This window comes from Anomaloglossus baeobatrachus, chromosome 11 (genome assembly GCF_048569485.1).
Source record: "Anomaloglossus baeobatrachus isolate aAnoBae1 chromosome 11, aAnoBae1.hap1, whole genome shotgun sequence".
Classification (NCBI taxonomy): Eukaryota; Metazoa; Chordata; class Amphibia; order Anura; family Aromobatidae; genus Anomaloglossus; species Anomaloglossus baeobatrachus.
Window position 1 is genome coordinate 134,768,970 of NC_134363.1, and position 17,943 is coordinate 134,786,912.

The following is a 17,943-nucleotide window of genomic DNA, read 5'->3' on the forward strand; positions in this document are numbered from 1 at the left end:
AATTTAGAACATATTGGAGGTGGTTCAAAGGTTTAATATAAAAAAAAAAATAGCGTGAAAAAAATGTTGAAAAGTTTACTGGGTATGAATATTTCTTCAAAGTACTGTAAATAGTTTTGGGGATGAAATTCTGCTGACAGATTCCATTAAAAAACACCTATTAGAGAGCAGCAGCATAGCTCCGTATGTGTCTATTCTTCTGGCTTTCACTCTCCTCCCTTCTCTCCGCTCTTCTTCCGGTGATCCGACGTTATGGCCAAGGAATCCTGAGTCTGGCCAACCATTGACGTCTAGCTAAATCAACAGCTTCTCATTACCCCTGTAGCGACCTCTGCAGGGGAAATGTAGCACTGCATGGAGGTGATTCATTTCAATACTTTGCATGGAGCATCGTAAGCGCTCTGACTTTTCCGAGGACTTTTAAACATCGAGATGCCCAAACAGGTTAAATGGGCAGTGGTTGTATTTATAAGAACATCCCATTAATGTGTTAACCCACAAAGTTTGCAAAATTCTTTGCCTAGTAATTGCACACACTATGGCCACTCTACAATGTCCTGGTAGGCCGCACTCACCAGTTGGATCAGTACGGCTTCACCACAATACATACGTCCTTGATCAAAGTCCATTTGACCCATGACGGGTGCACTCTAAAAACAAGAAAAAACGAAAATCAATGAGCAGGTCCAGTATGATTTACAGTATGTCAATTATCAATAAAACTTCTTTTTCCAGTCCACATTGAGTAACACAGTCTTCCATTTAACCACATTTCCTTCTGCCGGGTGGAAACCATTTTCAGAGATCACATAAGGCGACACTCGAGAGCATTTGGTTTAATTATACATAACTCACATGACTGAATAGAAGTGGCGTGACAGTCACTTAAACTTAATGGAATTGCTTCAGAGCTCATTGCCAGCAAAGAAAATGCAATATCTTATGGTCGTTGTGCGTATATAGCCCTAACTGACGCTAACCTCATTACATTCTTATATCTGAAATTGGAAAGTTGAAAAAAGCAAAAAAAAGTGTAAAATTTCAAAAAACAAGCAAGTTTGCAATTTACTGTATATATATATATATATATATATATATATACAGTGCCTACAAGTAGTATTCAACCCCCTGCAGATTTATCAGGTTTACACATTCGGAATTAACTTGGCATTGTGACATTTGGACTGTAGATCAGCCTGGAAGTGTGAAATGCACTGCAGCAAAAAAGAATGTTATGGTTTTTTTTTTTTGTTGTTTTTTTTTAAATTGTGAAAAGTTTATTCAGAGGGTCATTTATTATTCAACCCCTCAAACCACCAGAATTCTGTTTGGTTCCCCTAAAGTATTAAGAAGTATTTCAGGCACAAAGAACAATGAGATTCACATGTTTGGATTGATTATCTCTTTTTCCAGCCTTTTCTGACTAATTAAGACCCTCCCCAAACTTGTGAACAGCACTCATACTTGGTCAACATGGGAAAGACAAAGGAGCATTCCAAGGCCATCAGAGACAAGATCGTGGAGGGTCACAAGGCTGGCAAGGGGTACAAAACCCTTTCCAAGGAGTTGGGCCTACCTGTCTCCACTGTTGGGAGCATCATCCGGAAGTGGAAGGCTTATGGAACTACTGTTAGCCTTCCACGGCCTGGACAGCCTTTGAAAGTTTCCACCCGTGCCGAGGCCAGGCTTGTCCGAAGAGTCAAGGCTAACCCAAGGACAACAAGGAAGGAGCTCCGGGAAGATCTCATGGCAGTGGGGACATTGGTTTCAGTCAATACTATAAATAACGTACTCCACCGCAATGGTCTCCGTTCCAGACGAGCCCGTAAGGTACCTTTACTTTCAAAGCGTCATGTCAAGGCTCGTCTACAGTTTGCTCATGATCACTTGGAGGACTCTGAGACAGACTGGTTCAAGGTTCTCTGGTCTGATGAGACCAAGATCGAGATCTTTGGTGCCAACCACACATGTGACGTTTGGAGACTGGATGACACTGCATACGACCCCAAGAATACCATCCCTACAGTCAAGCATGGTGGTGGCAGCATCATGCTGTGGGGCTGTTTCTCAACCAAGGGGCCTGGCCATCTGGTCCGCATCCATGGGAAGATGGATAGCACGGCCTACCTGGAGATTTTGGCCAAAAACCTCCGCTCCTCCATCAAGGATCTTAAGATGGGTCGTCATTTCATCTTCCAACAAGACAACGACCCAAAGCACACAGCCAAGAAAACCAAGGCCTGGTTCAAGAGGGAAAAAATCAAGGTGTTGCAGTGGCCTAGTCAGTCTCCTGACCTTAACCCAATTGAAAACTTGTGGAAGGAGCTCAAGATTAAAGTCCACATGAGACACCCAAAGAACCTAGATAACTTGGAGAAGATCTGCATGGAGGAGTGGGCCAAGATAACTCCAGAGACCTGTGCCGGCCTGATCAGGTCTTATAAAAGACGATTATTAGCTGTAATTGCAAACAAGGGTTATTCCACAAAATATTAAACCTAGGGGTTGAATAATAATTGACCCACACTTTTATGTTGAAAATGTATTAAAATGTAACTGAGCAACATAACTTGTTGGTTTGTAAGATTTATGCATCTGTTAATAAATCCTGCTCTTGTTTGAAGTTTGCAGGCTCTAACTTATTTGCATCTTATCAAACCTGCTAAATCTGCAGGGGGTTGAATACTACTTGTAGGCACTGTATATATATATATATATATATATATATATATATATATATATATATATATATATATATATATATATATATAAAAAAAATCCTCTGCATTCTTAAAGAGGGGGTTCACTACTCTGCAATAGTGGCCCCATCTCTGTAAAACTGATAGGGAAGGCTTTTTCTAAATACCTTGTTGAACCACTTTTGCCTCTGAGTGGCGCTATTGTGGTCCGCTCATCCCCAAGAAGTGACCCCCCCCCTGGGCTCCGTAATCTCTGAGATCCGGTGATGTCACATCAACTTCCAGTTGACCTGACATTACCAAAGTGGCCCCAGTTTTCCTTAGCGACTGGGTTGTGGGCGGAGTTTCACCACTCATCACAGTCCAGTATCGCTCCTGCTTCCAGCACTCTGTACTGAAGGAGAGCGCGCACGAGATGCTGGGCTTGATGAACAGTGAAACGTCGCCCACAGCCCAGTCACTCAGGAATGATGGAGCCATCCGCAGTGATGTCACGTCAACTGGAAGTTGACCTGACATCACCAGATCTCAGAAGTCACAGACCGATTGGAGGTCACCTCACAGGGATGAGCGGACCGCAATAGGGCCGCTCAGAGACAGAATTGGTTGAACAAGGTATTTAGGAAAAGCCTTCCCTATCAGTTTTTCAGAGATGTAGTCACTATTGCAAAGTAGTGACCCACCCCTTTAAAGGGGATATTCAATTCTCAATTAAAAATAAAAGTCCCTGAGCAACTAACAGGCAGGTAGTTGCTAACTACCTGCCTGTTGTGCCTTACGCTGGCTCCGAGAAACTACAAGATGCATACAGCTACAGCTGCACACTAAAAAGCCAACAATGTATAAGGGAACTCTGGTATTGCATTACTGCTATAGGAATATATGAAAAAAGAGATATTTAGTTTATGTATTGGCCAATGCATGTGAGGCCGGTCACCACGGCAAGGTGATCTCTGTAAAACCGGGACCTAACTTGAAATGCCACTATCTGGGTTAAAAACATCTATGTCTGTATGCATCTTGTAGCTACTATGTTTTTTTCAGCTAGCACCTGATCACATTTGTGGGATGTGCGGGTCAGTTTTTCTAAAATATTTGCCGCCTCAGAGAAGTCACAGACCGCTCCTGCTGGCGCTGACATCACATCAGCAGAGTGGCAGCTTCTTTTCCGCTCTGTCCTGTTGATGGGCCATGACTGCCGACATCATGCTGATTGACAGCCGGCTTTCCGCTGCCTAACTGGAGGAGTCGGCTGTCAATCAGTATGACGTCAGCAGTCTCATCCTGTCAACAAAAAGAAGCAGCCGCTTTATTGACATGACCACTCTCTGCCAGGCACAACAGGAAGGTGTCACGGGAGAAATTTGGGTAAGACTGTTAATGGAGTCTTTGTTCAGGGCACCAGAGGCACGGGGCCAAATTAGGTATCTGCGCAGATATTATGAGACTCAATAATCAATGAACACAGGACATGGTCTCTGAGCTCAGGCTTGCGTCTGAACTCGTGTATTCTATAGCTCAGATTTTAGTATTGCATTTCAACCTTCAGACATGTTCAAAAATATCAAAATCTGTCTTTTCTCATACGTCGAAGCCACATACCGTGTTTCCCCGAAAGTAGGACCCCCCCGAAAGTAAGGCAGGGTGGGGGTTTCGGGGGGGTCCGCCAATGTAGGGCACCCCCCGATTGTAAGGCAGGGTAGCGGGGGGGCCGGGGAATGTAAGGCCGCATATGGGTGGGGGTCCCTGGGGAAAGTACAAGAACTTACCGCTGCCGCTGTTCCCTCGCTCCATCCAGGCCTTCTCCAGTCTCGTGCCACCTGTGGTCCGCCTCCGGTGAATGGCCCCCGCAAGGCTGCCTGCTGGCCATCAGCTCGAGCTGTGATTGGCCAGTCAGCCGGCTCGCAGCTGATTGGCCCTCAGCTCGAGCTGTGATTGGCCGGTCAGCCGGCTCGCAGCTGATTGGCCCTCAGCTCGAGCTGCGATTGGCCGGTCAGCCGGCTCGCAGCTGATTGGCCCTCAGCTCGAGCTGCGATTGGCCAGTCAGCCGGCTCGCAGCTGATTGGCCGAAATCAGCCGCGACGTCACCGCCTGCAGGCTCGCTCCGATTTCGGTAAGTTCCGAAACTCTGTGTGTGTGTGTGTGTGTACACGTACGGTATGTGTATGGGTGCCGTATGGGGCTGTGTGTACGTACGGTATGTGTATGGGTGCCGTATGGGGCTGTGTGTGTGTGTGTGTGTGTACGTGTACGTACGGTATGTGTATGGGTGCCGTATGGGGCTGTATGTGTCAGTGTACGGTACCGGTACGATATGTGTGTGGGTGCCGTGTGGGGCTGTACCGGTACCGTATGTGTCAGTGTGTGTGGTGGCAGAGTGGGGGGCAGAACCACTGTATGGGGAGGCTGCAGGGGGGAGGATGGGGTGGATGCCAGATCTCAAACAATGGGGAGGCTGCAGGGGGGAGGAAGGGGTGGATGCCAGATCTCAAACAATGGGGAGGCTGCAGGGGGGAGGAAGGGGTGGATGCCAGATCTCAAACAATGGGGAGGCTGCAGGGGGGAGGAAAGGGTGGATGCCAGATCTCAAACAATGGGGAGGCTGCAGGGGGGAGGAAGGGGTGGATGCCAGATCTCAAACAATGGGGAGGCTGCAGGGGGGAGGAAGGGGTGGATGCCAGATCTCAAACAATGGGGAGGCTGCAGGGGGGAGGAAGGGGTGGATGCCAGATCTCAAACAATGGGGAGGCTGCAGGGGGGAGGATTGTCATTTTTTTTCCAATGTAAGGCCTCCCCCGAAAGTAAGGCAGGGTGGGACTTTTGGGGGTAAAATTAATGTAAGACAGGGCCTTACTTTCGGGGAAACACGGTAGGGAGGGTTGGGGAGTGTAGGTACACACATTTCATCCCACAGATACATTCCTTCTTTGTGTGAAATCACTGATAAGCATGAATACTTTCTTTGTTCATTGCTTGTACATCTGTTCACTTATCCTAGGTTTAACCCTTTTTTGACTATACAGCTTAGAATCATATTATGGCGTCTGTGCGATTGCCATATAGACACACAGATAATTATCCAACTACATCTACATTTTGATTATTTACATACACAGATAATCTTATTATATTCGAACAAACAACCTATAGCCCAGGCTACCTTCACAAAGGTAGTTAGCAACTACCCGCCTGTTAGTGCAAGGGAACGTCTTTTTTTTATACAAAGTTGCTGATATCCCGTTGAACAATTTTTTATCCTGTACTTTACAGCTTGTTGCATAGGCCACCGGCCACCTTTTTAGAATATGGGAGGTTGCTGGGTTCTTTGCCAAAAAGCTTTAGATTTTGCATTTACAGCGCTAAAACTTTTTGGATCAGCCCCCTGCACTCCTCTAATGCTGCAAAAGCAAAGTTGCCTCTAGTTGAAGCATGCGATAGCTTTCAGTTTTGGCCATGCCGCTGGTCTGAACTATCTGTTCACAGCTTACCGACCCACTGACACCTAGCCTGAAGAGTGATGGTCTCCTGAAAAAAAAAAAAGAACACAAGAATAACCTTAATGCATTTTGCCTTTTTTTAATACATTTTTTCATTGCTTTTAGGCTGTGTGCACATGCTGCTTTTCTTTTGCGTTTTTTGACGCGTTTTTGTGTGTGCAGATTTTAATCAGTTTGCAAGGGAAAATGCATCCCAGCAAAGTCTATGAGAATCCTGAAGTGCTGTGCACACATTGCAGGTATTGATGCCGAAAAAAACTGCACCAAATAATTGACATGTCACTTCTTTCTGCGTTTCTTCCAGTGTTTATCCTATCACAAGACATAAAAAACCCATCAAAAAGCGCAAATCTGCAGCAAAAAAAGGTGCGTTTTTTCTGCAGCTTTTTTTCCTAGCCAGCGATGCAGTTTTTGGTGCAGAAAATCTGTATCCAAATCTGCAACATGGGAACATACCCATGATGGGGAAAATTAGCCAAAAACGCAAAAAGAATTGACATGTTGCAGATTTTTTTTCTGCAAGGAAAAAATCCTGACTGTGTGCACAGCACTTTACGATGCTCCTTGACTTTGCTGGCATAAGGAAAGACATGTAGATTTCTGAAAATCTGGAAGTAAAAACGCAACCTGTGCATACAGCCTTCAAGAGGTTATCCGATAAGTTATTTCCTGTAATCTGAGAGCGGCAGTGCTCTCTAATTCTTCTCATTTCTGCCAAACATCTCATTTTGCCAGCCTTGGATTTAGATACATGGCATTTATCCTGATTACTGGACATCCCTGTAACACATAAATAGCTTTAGCTCATCTTCTGCTTTTCAGCAGCTCTCTGCTCTGTCTTATATATGGGGGTCCTTGACTTCTATATGTTTTAATAATGTTTTAATAAGACTTGATATATTCCCTTTAAATGTCCTATCATTATATATATCCTTCTGAATCTCAGGGCAACATACTTTAGAGACAGAGACCCTGATTCCAGTGCAGAATCACTTACTTGTGATTTTATCAAATCGCTGTTCATTCTACTGCAGCTCTGCTAGTCTTCTCTGTATAGCCACTCCCATATAATAGATTGACATCTTTTTGAATGCACTGTTGTCACACAGTTTTCACCTCTAAACTCACCAGGTGGCATGGCATCATCAGACCCTGCTCACACTGCAGAGTCTGACACGCCACCTTGTATTCTTTGAATTGCTCAGTTAGAGCCTGCGGCGACCAGTTGTGAGTTTACTGGTGGTCGGTCTAGCAGGAGTTAATCCCTTTTGACCTGAGAATTGCTGCTTGGGTTACAGGTTTCTGGAGGCCTATCATGGCTGTCTCCGCCGATATAGCTTATGCGATTCCAGTCATTATACATGGTGATCCAGCTTCTGGTGTAGTGCTGTATGCAAGTCTGGTGAGTTGTGGAAATACTTTTGTCCTTTATTATTTCCTCCCTATTCTTTATTTACCTCCTGAGCATGTTTTGTCTATACCACCGTGAGTGTTTGCTGTGAGTTTGAGTTTTGGTTTCTCCCTGTCTTCCTTTTGTGTGGGAAAAATCACTCCAGTCCTGGATCTCTCCCGAGTTGGGGGTGAGTGGGTATTAGACCAGGGCTATTCAGGAGATAGGGCTACGGTGGGGGTCCAGACCTCGCCACTATTAGGCGTACCTCTGGGATAAGGGACAGTTAGGGACTCCCCTAGCCTGAGAGCCAGTCTCCTGAGTTGGGGTGAGGGAGTATTAGACCAGGGCTATTCAGGAGTTAGGACTATGCTGGCGGTCCAGACTTCGCCACCATCAGATGTATTGTACCTCTGGGATAAAAGATAGTTAGGGACTCCGTTAGCCTGAGAGCCAGTCTTCTGAGTTGGGGATGAGGGGGTATTAAACCAAGGATATTCAGGAGATAGGGCTACGCTGAAGGTCCAGGCCTCACCACCATCTGGCGTACCTCTTGGATAAGGGACAGTTGGGGACTCCCCGAGCCTGAGAGCCAGTCTCCTGCGTTGGGTGTGAGGGGGTATTAGACCAGAGCTATTCAGGAGTTAGGGCTATGCTGGCGGTTCAGACCTCGCCACCATCAGGCGTACCTGTGGGATAAGGAACAGTTAGGGACTCCCCTAGCCTGAGGACCAGTGTCCTGAGTTGGTGGTGAGGGGGTATTAGACCAGGGCTATTTAGGAGTTAGGGCTATGGTGGCGGTCCAGACCTTGCCACCATCAGGCGTACCTCTGGGATTAAGAACAGTGAGGGTCTTACCAAGCCTGAGAGCTAGTTTAGTAGTCCCACACCCAGTTCTATGTCACCCGCCCATGACATTTGTGCAATCAGAGATGGGGGGGCAAAATTGCTAAAGGTCCTGAATATCAAGTACCACCTAGCAGGAGCTTACCATTGAGAAGACTAGCAGAGCTGCAGCATATAACATTGTTTTTACAGATCTACAGTAAGAAGCCCAATAAATGACATGCCCCTACTTCATTCTGCTGTCAGATGGGGCAGGATAAATCTGGAGACATATTCAGAATCTGAGCCCATTGGAAGGGTTGTAGGTCCTCATTTGGGTCAGTCTGACCCCTATAGGAATAATGAGCCATCAGTCCCATCCCCCGCCATAACAATTTCTTCTTTCCCCCTGTTCTTCCTATAACCGTCCCTTTAAACCTATTAGCAGATAAAAAGAAAATTAGAAGTAAACTTTAAGCCGTAGATTAATTCTGCTTTGTAAGTGTTGCTCGGCATCCCCAGATTTATGTATTGCTGTTATTTTTAAGATGTAAAAGGGATTAAAAGCACAGTTGCAAGTTGTAACATATATTTAAGTTAAGTAAATGCGACCATTAGTCACGCAGAACATTCTTGAAAGGATGAGAAATCTTTTTGATGAAATACCTAATAAATATGGTTAACACAGTCATTTACACTCGCAGCTGTTTGCAAAAGTAAACCAGGCTAATATCCAAGCAAAGTAATGCAGTGCCGCGGACAATGCACCCACGGATTATATATAGGAGCTGGAGGTCTAATGTAAATTATACAGATAGTGGAAGACGGCGGGAAATTATGTGACCCCGCGGAAGGAAGAAATCAAGAACTTTTTGAGTAGGCGTTTAATGGTTCCCTTAATCAGATCTTACGCAAAAACTGGCTTCTGGACTATTTGTTTTTACCATGGTCAAAGCCAGAGGATAATGTGCACCCCCCACCTCCCCAGGATTCTATATGAGTTCTATATATATATGAATATATCATATCTGTATATGATTCTATATGAGAAAGACTTAAAGGGAATTTGTCAGCAGGTTTTCGCTATGTAATCTGAGAACAGCATAATGTAGAGACAGAGCCCCTGATTCCAGCAATGTGTCACTTACTGAGCTGTTTGCTGTCATTTTGATCAAATCAATGTTTTCTCTGCTGCTGATCTAGCAGTTATACAGAGCTCATGCTTATGCTGGACTACCTGCAGCAAGCTAAGTAGTCCTGTAATGATAATCTACTGCTGATTAATTAGTGATTTTATCAAAACTACACTAAACAGCCCAGTAAGTGACACATCACTGGAATCAGGGTCCCTGTCTCTACATTATGCTGCTCTCAGGTTAGGTGGCGAAAGCCTGGTGACAGAAACCCCCAATTGGCCTAAAAGGGAATCTGTCACCAGGTTTTTGCTACTTAATCTGAGAGCAGCATAGTGTAGAGACAGAGACCCTGATTCCAGCGATGTGTCACTTACTGAGCTGTTTGCTGTCATTTTGAACAAATGTTTTCTCTGCTGCAGTTCTAACAGTTATACAGAGCTCATTAATATGCTGGACTACCTGCATCACGCCACATAGTCCCGTCATGATAATCCACTGCTGATTAAACAGTGATTTTATCAAAACTACACTAAACAGTCCAGTAAGTGACACATCGCTGGAATCAGGGTCTCTGTCTGTTCGTTATGCTGCTCTCAGATTACATAGCAAAAACCTACTGACAGATTCCCTTTAAGTCTTTCTCATTTTAATCAACCTTTCATTATGAGACTGAAGTATTGATGAAGAAGTGAATGCTTTAGATATGATGCTGGAACCAATATTTCCTTCTCTGTCTCTATAATATGCTGCTCTCAGATTAGGTGGCAAAAATCTGGTGATAGATTCCCTTTATGACCAATTGGGAGAATCTGTCACCAGGTTTTTGATCCCCCATCTAAGAGCAGCATAATGTATAGGCAGAGACCCTGATTGAAGAGATGTGTCAGTTACTGGGCTGTTTGCTGTCATTTTGATAAAATTAATGTTTTCTCTGCTGCAGATCTAGCTGTTATACAGAGTTCATGAATATCCTGGACTACCTGCAGCACGCCAAGTAGTCCTGTAATGATAATCTACTGCTGATTAAACAGTGATTTTATCAAACCTGCAAGGAAAAAGTAAGCTACGTGTGCATGAGACTTCAGGAATCACATTCAATTTGCTGGCATCAGGAAATTGTGACAATTCTGCACAGGAAAAAAGGCACAGGCCCTTATTGATTCACCTATTTGGTTTTCTTTTATGGGAGACTTATCATATTTGAGAAAATCTAAAGTGTAGAAAGGTTACCAGGAATAAGTGTACCAGGAAAAGGAAAAGGTTGGTAGGAGACAGTAGTGGAAATTGTGAAATCCCCAAGTAGCTCTGTGTGCTACCTTTACTTCATCCACAAACTTAAAGGGAATCTGTCAGCAGGTTTTTTATGTAGCTGAAGACAGCATGCTGCAAGGGTTGAAACAGAATTCAGGGATGCCTGTCTTGTCAAGGTACGATCTGTTGTTTATTTGCTATGTTTGTTTAAGCAGCAGAACCCTCACTCAAACTTTATTTTCACGCTGGAGGCAGTCCAACACACCCCTTACTCTGATTGACACTCCACTGTCAATGCACACTCGCTATAGAGAGCCTGGTGTGAGCGGAGACAGCTCTCTCAGCTCTGCTACATGACTGAACCTAAACATTCTGATTGTCAGAACGGCTGCAGCCACTAATCTAAGTGATACATCATTGAATTTAGAATCTCTTTGTCTACATCATGCTGCTCTCAGATGAGGTAGCAAAAATCTGCTGACAGATTCGATTTAAGCATAACTGTACTATTCAGTCAGGTCACCTTTTTTGACTTTGCCAGGAGCATACGCATGGCTACTGATGTCAACATCGTCCTTGAGGTGGCGCTCTCAGATCCAATACGGATTAGAGTTTCAAGGGTCAGTTATAAATATGGTGGCGTGTTCTCCATGGTTTCAAGTATCCTGAAAACGCAGACTATTCAAGTAGAAAGTTAAAAGGAATAAATCCCAGGGTTTTTTTGTTTCTTCTAGTGCATGGTTCCTTTTGGCCAACAAAGATTCCTCGTTCTTGACCTTTCCAATATCTTTAGCACCTCCTTTTTCTCCCCTCCCATAAGAATTTTGGATTTAGTACTTTACAGACCCCCCCCAAAAAAATCAAACTTGAATTGATTTTATTTCATGAGTAGAGATGAGCGAACCCAAGATTCGGTGTTCGTATGAAAACAGACTTTACAAAAAAACAGATTTTTTCGGATACAGATTCGGGTTCAGAGTTCGGATGCTTTACGTATGCAAACCACTCACGTGAGCATTGTTGTGCTCGGGTACACTCAGTGCTCAGCCCAGTGTGAGCCGCTGTCATGGATGTGTCAAGGGTGACAGACAGTCACGTGGTTTCTGGCAGTAGAAGGTCATGGCATTTGGCTTCAAAAAATTCTCCGTGACTTTCTATTGTTCCTGCTGTCAGTATTCATTGGTATAGGTAGCTTTCTTGGTGGATTTTCATCTCTCCCCCCTTTTAGACCTGGCAGGAGGCGGAGCTCGCCTTCCACCCAGCTGCTGATTATCAGTATTCTCTTGGTGCTTAAATACTTCCATCTTCCCTGAACTTTAATGGTGATATTATTCAGTGTACTCTAGCTCTGGTTGCAAGCAGGTGGCTTGCTCTCATCTGTGGTATTGTTGCTGAAGCTTTGTTGAACTCTGGCCTGTGTCATCTGTGGATAAGTAGTTTATGTTTTCCCCTGTGTTCTCCTATAATGTTTAGTAGGTTGACGAAGAGCTCATCCCACTCGTTCTCTATTTTGGGTCCAGCACTAGAGATACCTTGGGTCAGATATCCAGCTCAGTGCCTAGCTACAGAACCTATCTAGGGTGGTGTGGGACTCTAAAGGGTGCTTTACACGCTGCGACATTGCTAGCGATTGCTAGCGATGTTGCAAGCGATAGCACCCGCCCCCGTCGTTCGTGTGATATGTAGTGATCGCTGCCGTTGCGAACAATATCGCTACGACAGCGTCACACGCACATACCTGTTTTGTGACCGCCGAACAATCCCTCCTTAAAGGGGGAGGTGCGTTCGGCGTCACAGCGACGTCACAAAACAGCTGACCAATAGCAGAAGAGGGGCGGAGATGAGCGTCCGGAACATCCCGCCCACCTCCTTCCTTCCTTCTTTTCCGGTGGACGCAGGTAGGATGATGTTAGTCATTCTTGCGGTGTCACACATAGCGATGTGTGGTGCCACAGGAACGAGGAACAACCAGCGGCATGCACCACCAACGATATTATGAAAAGGAGCGACGTGTCAACGATCAACGATTTTTGATGTTTTTGCGATCGTTGATCGTCGCTCCTTTTAGTCACACACAACGATATCGCTAACAGCGCCGGATGTGCGTCACTAACACCGTGACCCTGACGATATATCGTTAGCGATATCATTGTGTGTAAAGTACCCTTAAGGACCAGCAGCAGGTTTGTTCAGGGGTCACCATCTCCCCCTTCTCTTCCTTTTCTCCGATCGCTTGTTTCTTCCCCATACCTAGTGTGACAACCATTTGTTGTGTTTGAACGGTTTGCACTGGGGGTGACAATAGCGTGATAGTAGTGTGTACTCCCCCAAAATGGAAAACCCCGCCTCCCATCCCCGTAAGTGTTCTGTTTATGGCTGGCTACTTGTGGGCCGAAAACTGAACTGCCCAATTAGTGACTTTCATTGGGGTCCAGGTCTCAAATCGAACTTTATCTAAAGTCCGGCTGAACCCGCCACACCAGACTTCCACGGATCCGCTCATCTCTAATCATGAGTTAACAGTCTGTAAAGCAGCAGGACATCTATATAAAGTGGATCCATATGAAGCTCTGGATGTAAGTACAATAATCCTCCAATTATAAGCTATCTGCTCCTGCAACCGGGGGATTTTATCGAATATGTGAGTGCCGAGAAGGCGAAAAGTCCCTGACACTTGGCTGTTTGTATACATTTTAGAAGGATTATGCAGCACAAATAAAAACAGATTAGCTGACTATGATTGTATGTGGTTAGCATCCCATGACGTGCCTATAATGGTGCAACATTTAGTTAATTAGTTAGGTAATTCTAATACGAGCGCTCCCTAGAAAGCAATTAGCTATTTAAAACAAACTAATTTTTAATGCCATGTGCTTTCCAAGATTGGTTTTCCAACATGAATAATTGACTAACACTTGTTTTTCACATGTGGTGGAGAATGTCTGGTTTGCTCTTTCTTTGACATTGACTGTAAGTAAACATCAGTAATCAAAAGACATCTGCCCAAATCCGTATGTTCCTCCATTAGATGACTCTTAACATTCCGCGAAGCCAAAGCCGGTGTAAAGTCATTGGATCTGGAGAACTATTTGTCTAAGGTCGGATCGCGTCTCATGGGGTTTTCCGCCTTTTTAGAAGACATGTCATGTCACTCGGTTTATAACATTAGTCTTGTAAAGAAGCTCCAGAAGCAAGGACTAGGGGAAACTATAAGTAGATGGGTAAGGAATTGGCTAAAAGATAGGAAACAAAAAGTAGTCATACATTGTATAGTCTCTAATTGGGCTATAGTCAGCAGTGGGGTGCCGCAGGGATCTGTGCTAGGACCAATTCTTTTTAATCTCTTCATTAATGACCTTGTGGATGGGATTCTTAGTAAAGTGTCAGTCTTTGCTGATGACACCAAACTATGTAGGATATTAAAAACTGACCTGGATAGCACAATATTACAAAAAGATCTGGATAAGATGTCAGAATGGGCAGATACTTGGCAAATGAGATTTAATGTTGATAAATGTAGAGTAATGCACCTAGGACGGAGTAATCCTATAGCTGCGTATACATTAAATGGAAGTAACCTCAGGACTACAGAACAGGAGAAGGACTTGGGTATTCTCATTACAAATAAGCTGAGCAGCAGCACTCAATGTCAGGCAGCAGCTGCTAAAGCAAACAAGATTTTAGGGTGTATAAAAAGAGAGATTAGATCCCGTGATCCCAACGTATTGTTACCCCTCTATAAATCACTTGTAAGACCACATCTGGAATATGGGATCCAGTTTTGGGCTCCACATTTTAAAAAGGATATTCAGAAGTTCAAAGGCAGTAACTAGATTATTACAAGGAATGGAGGCCGCCCGTATGATGAGAGGTTGGAAAAGTTGGATTTGTTTAGCTTAGAAAAAAGACGTCTCAGAGGAGATCTCATTTATATGTATAAATACATGTGTGGTCAATATAAAGGACTGGCACATGACTTATTCCTTCCAAAGACAATACTAAGGACCAGGGGGCACTCACTGCGAGTGGAAGAAAAGCGATTCCGGCAGCTAAATAGGAAAGGGTTCTTTACAGTTAGAGCAGTCAGACTGTGGAATGCCGACCACAAGAGGTAGTAATGGCAGATACTATAACAGCTTTTATATCAGGGCTGGATGATTTCCTCACTACACACAACATTGTTGGTTATAAATGACTTAGTGACCAAATGTAGAACTGGTGGAGGAAGGGGGAACTAGATGGACCTAGGTCTTTTTTCAACCTAAGTAACTATGTAATTACTTAAACCCAGCGACAGGACTACTACAAGCCTCAAAATAAAAGACTTAAGAAATATCTCTGTTCCTTCACATTCTTTCCTCTTGCAAAGCCGCAGGTAAACAACGAGATTTACGGACCTTGGTCTCTTCAGTTTCGCAATTGGCATTGGTACCAAAGGTCAGGCATCCATCAATGGAAATATTGTGGTGTAGCCTAGGAATATGACATTACGTTATACAATGGAACTACACCTTTAATGAAGTTGTAAAATATCCACATCCTATAAAATTTAAAGTATCAACTCTCCGCACCAAGAAAACCTGTGATGTAGTTGTATTGATCTAGGCAAGATGACTTTGGCTTTTAGAAATCTTAAGTGGCTTTATCGGTTGAAGTCAGTGGTGGAAAAACGGTTTGGCCTTTATATTTAAAGTTAAAGCTATTTTAAAAAGGAACCTAGTCTCAGTAATTATAAACTTTATAAGCTCTTCTGACTTGTTTATTTTTTACCTTAAAGAAACACTCTAGATTTTTTTTTCTTGCTTGTAGAGGGCAACAGAGTCTATTAATAAGAATCACGCAGAGGCTCCTGTATATGTGTTGCATATGCCTGTTTTCAGTTGATATGCTATTTCTCATTGTGCCCTTTTGATTCCTTCTTTCCTTTTAATTCCCCACTATATTTATCATGATGGGATTTACAGTGTGGACTGAGTGTCATTATCTATAGACAGCAGTGATAAATAATTTGCCTAACTCACACTGCAGTATTTCCAGTCTTAACTGTTTCCTATGACTCCTGCTTGTGATAGGTTTCTCCTTGCCACTGCTTACAAGCAGGAGGCAGGACAGACAACCTGAAGCTGCAACTCCAAAGTCTGAATGGAGACTTTGCCCACAGCGCTCACAGTATGAAGGTTTTAAAATTTTAGTTAATCATTGTTTGGACTTTATATCGATGTTAATGATGTCAGCCTGTAGTTCACAGCGAGTCAGAGATTGACCTGTTTGCATAGATCAGAATGTTCTAGACTGTTGTGACGTTGTAAAATTCGCCAGCTTGGATGGTGCTGCGGCGAGGTAGAAGTGGACTCACTGGACCACAGGGTGACCCCAGGTCTACCCAAACATGGGCTAGAGGACCGGGACTGTAGCAGCTGACCCCCAGGACAGGGGTGAGCACAGGAGCAGACGGGACTGAGTCTCAAGTGTAGACAGGGACCACCAGGCTGGCTCAAGGAGAAGGGACAGGGTGACTTGACAACTAACTAAACTAACTCAACTGACTAAACTGAGGGTGTTGAACAGGTCAGTCTCCTAGTCGTCCTGCGACGTCGCTGATGATGCCGAACAATCCCTCCTTCAAGGGGGAGGTGCGTTCGGTGTCACAGTGACATCAGAAAATGGCCATCCAATAGAAGAGGAGGGGCGGAGATGAGCGGCCGGAACATCCCGCCCACCTCCTTCCTTCCTCATTGCCAGTGGACGGAGGTAAGGAGATGTTCCTCGTACCTGTGGTGTCACACACAACGATGTGTGCTGCCGCAGGAACGAGGAACAACATCGTACCTGCAGCAGCAACGATATTAAGGAAATGAGCGACGTGTCAACGAGCAACGATTTTTCACGTTTTTGCGCTCATTGGTGTCACACGCTGCAATGTCGCTATCGGTGCTGGATGTGCGTCACTAACGACGGGACCCCGACGATATATCGTTAGCGATGTTGCAGCGTGTAAAGCACCCTTAAGGCTTTGTGCTTTTCCCTTACACAGGAAATACACAATTTAGTTGAGAAGATAATATACAAATAAGAATTTGTAGGAACACGGTTTCCGATTATCTACCTGTGTAACATGTCGGCGATCAGCAAAACACTCAGTCTTCGGGTGGTTTTATCTGCTGCAGATCTAGCAGTTCTCTGAATGTTCATCTCAGTATAACCCCGCCCACACCACTGATTGTCAGCTTTCTGTGTATACTTTGCAGAGGCACAGAACTGCCAATCAGTGCTGGGGGCGGGGTTAGACTACCTAGCAGCATATTTACTACTCCTTTAGTGATAATATTCTGTTGATAAGACAATTATTTTATAAAAGCTTCATTTTGCAGGCCAGTAAGTGATATATTGCTGTGATCAGGGTCTCCTCACCTACATCATGCTGCTCTCAGATTAGGTAGCAAAAATCTGGTGACATATTCCTTTAATGGTACGTTGAGAGGCTGAAATCAATAAGTGTAAGGGTCTTGGGAGGGACAAAGACGTTGCATGAGCCTCTTAGATGTTGGAGTTCTCTCCTGTAGACCTGGCATGGAGCCGGAACGCATATGAAGCCCAATACCCCATGTATTAGAAGGCACCTCCTTGCCATGGTCTAGCAGCTTGGGGTGGAGCAGGAAGCCTAGGTCCCCAATTTTGGGGGGAATTGAGCAGCTGAATGCCTTGCTGATCAAACATTTATCACCTTTGAAGTATGGGTTTACTATCATTTTGTTTTTCCAGGTATTTTGTACCATAGATTTTTTTTTTTAAAAAAAAAATAGCTGAACACCCTGAATCCTTTATATCAGGTTTGCTTTAACATTATAGATGCAAATGGTATGCGTGCAGGTAGTTGAATGTGTCAGAAGTCACACACTGCATCACTTGCGCAGATACATATTTAAATGCCACTTGCATAATGTTTTATCTAGCACCGCAACCTCTAGTTCATCATCTTCATTTCTATTGTTTTCTGATGCAGAAACTATATTTTTTTCCAATTACCTGACATGGTTCTTGTAAGAAGATGCTTGAAACATTTATCTAGATGAGACTCTGACATTTCCGTCCTTTTCTGACTCCGTAGTACCTGTGTAGCGCATGTTGTACAGTACTAGGGATTA

At 44.2% G+C, this 17,943-nt stretch overlaps 1 protein-coding gene across 1 annotated transcript in view; it reads left to right on the forward strand.

The window, feature by feature from the left end:
* Positions 1 to 17,943, forward strand: part of NPHP4 (nephrocystin 4) — a 355,418-nt gene that overhangs the window by 217,117 nt on the left and 120,358 nt on the right. The window lies entirely within an intron of this gene.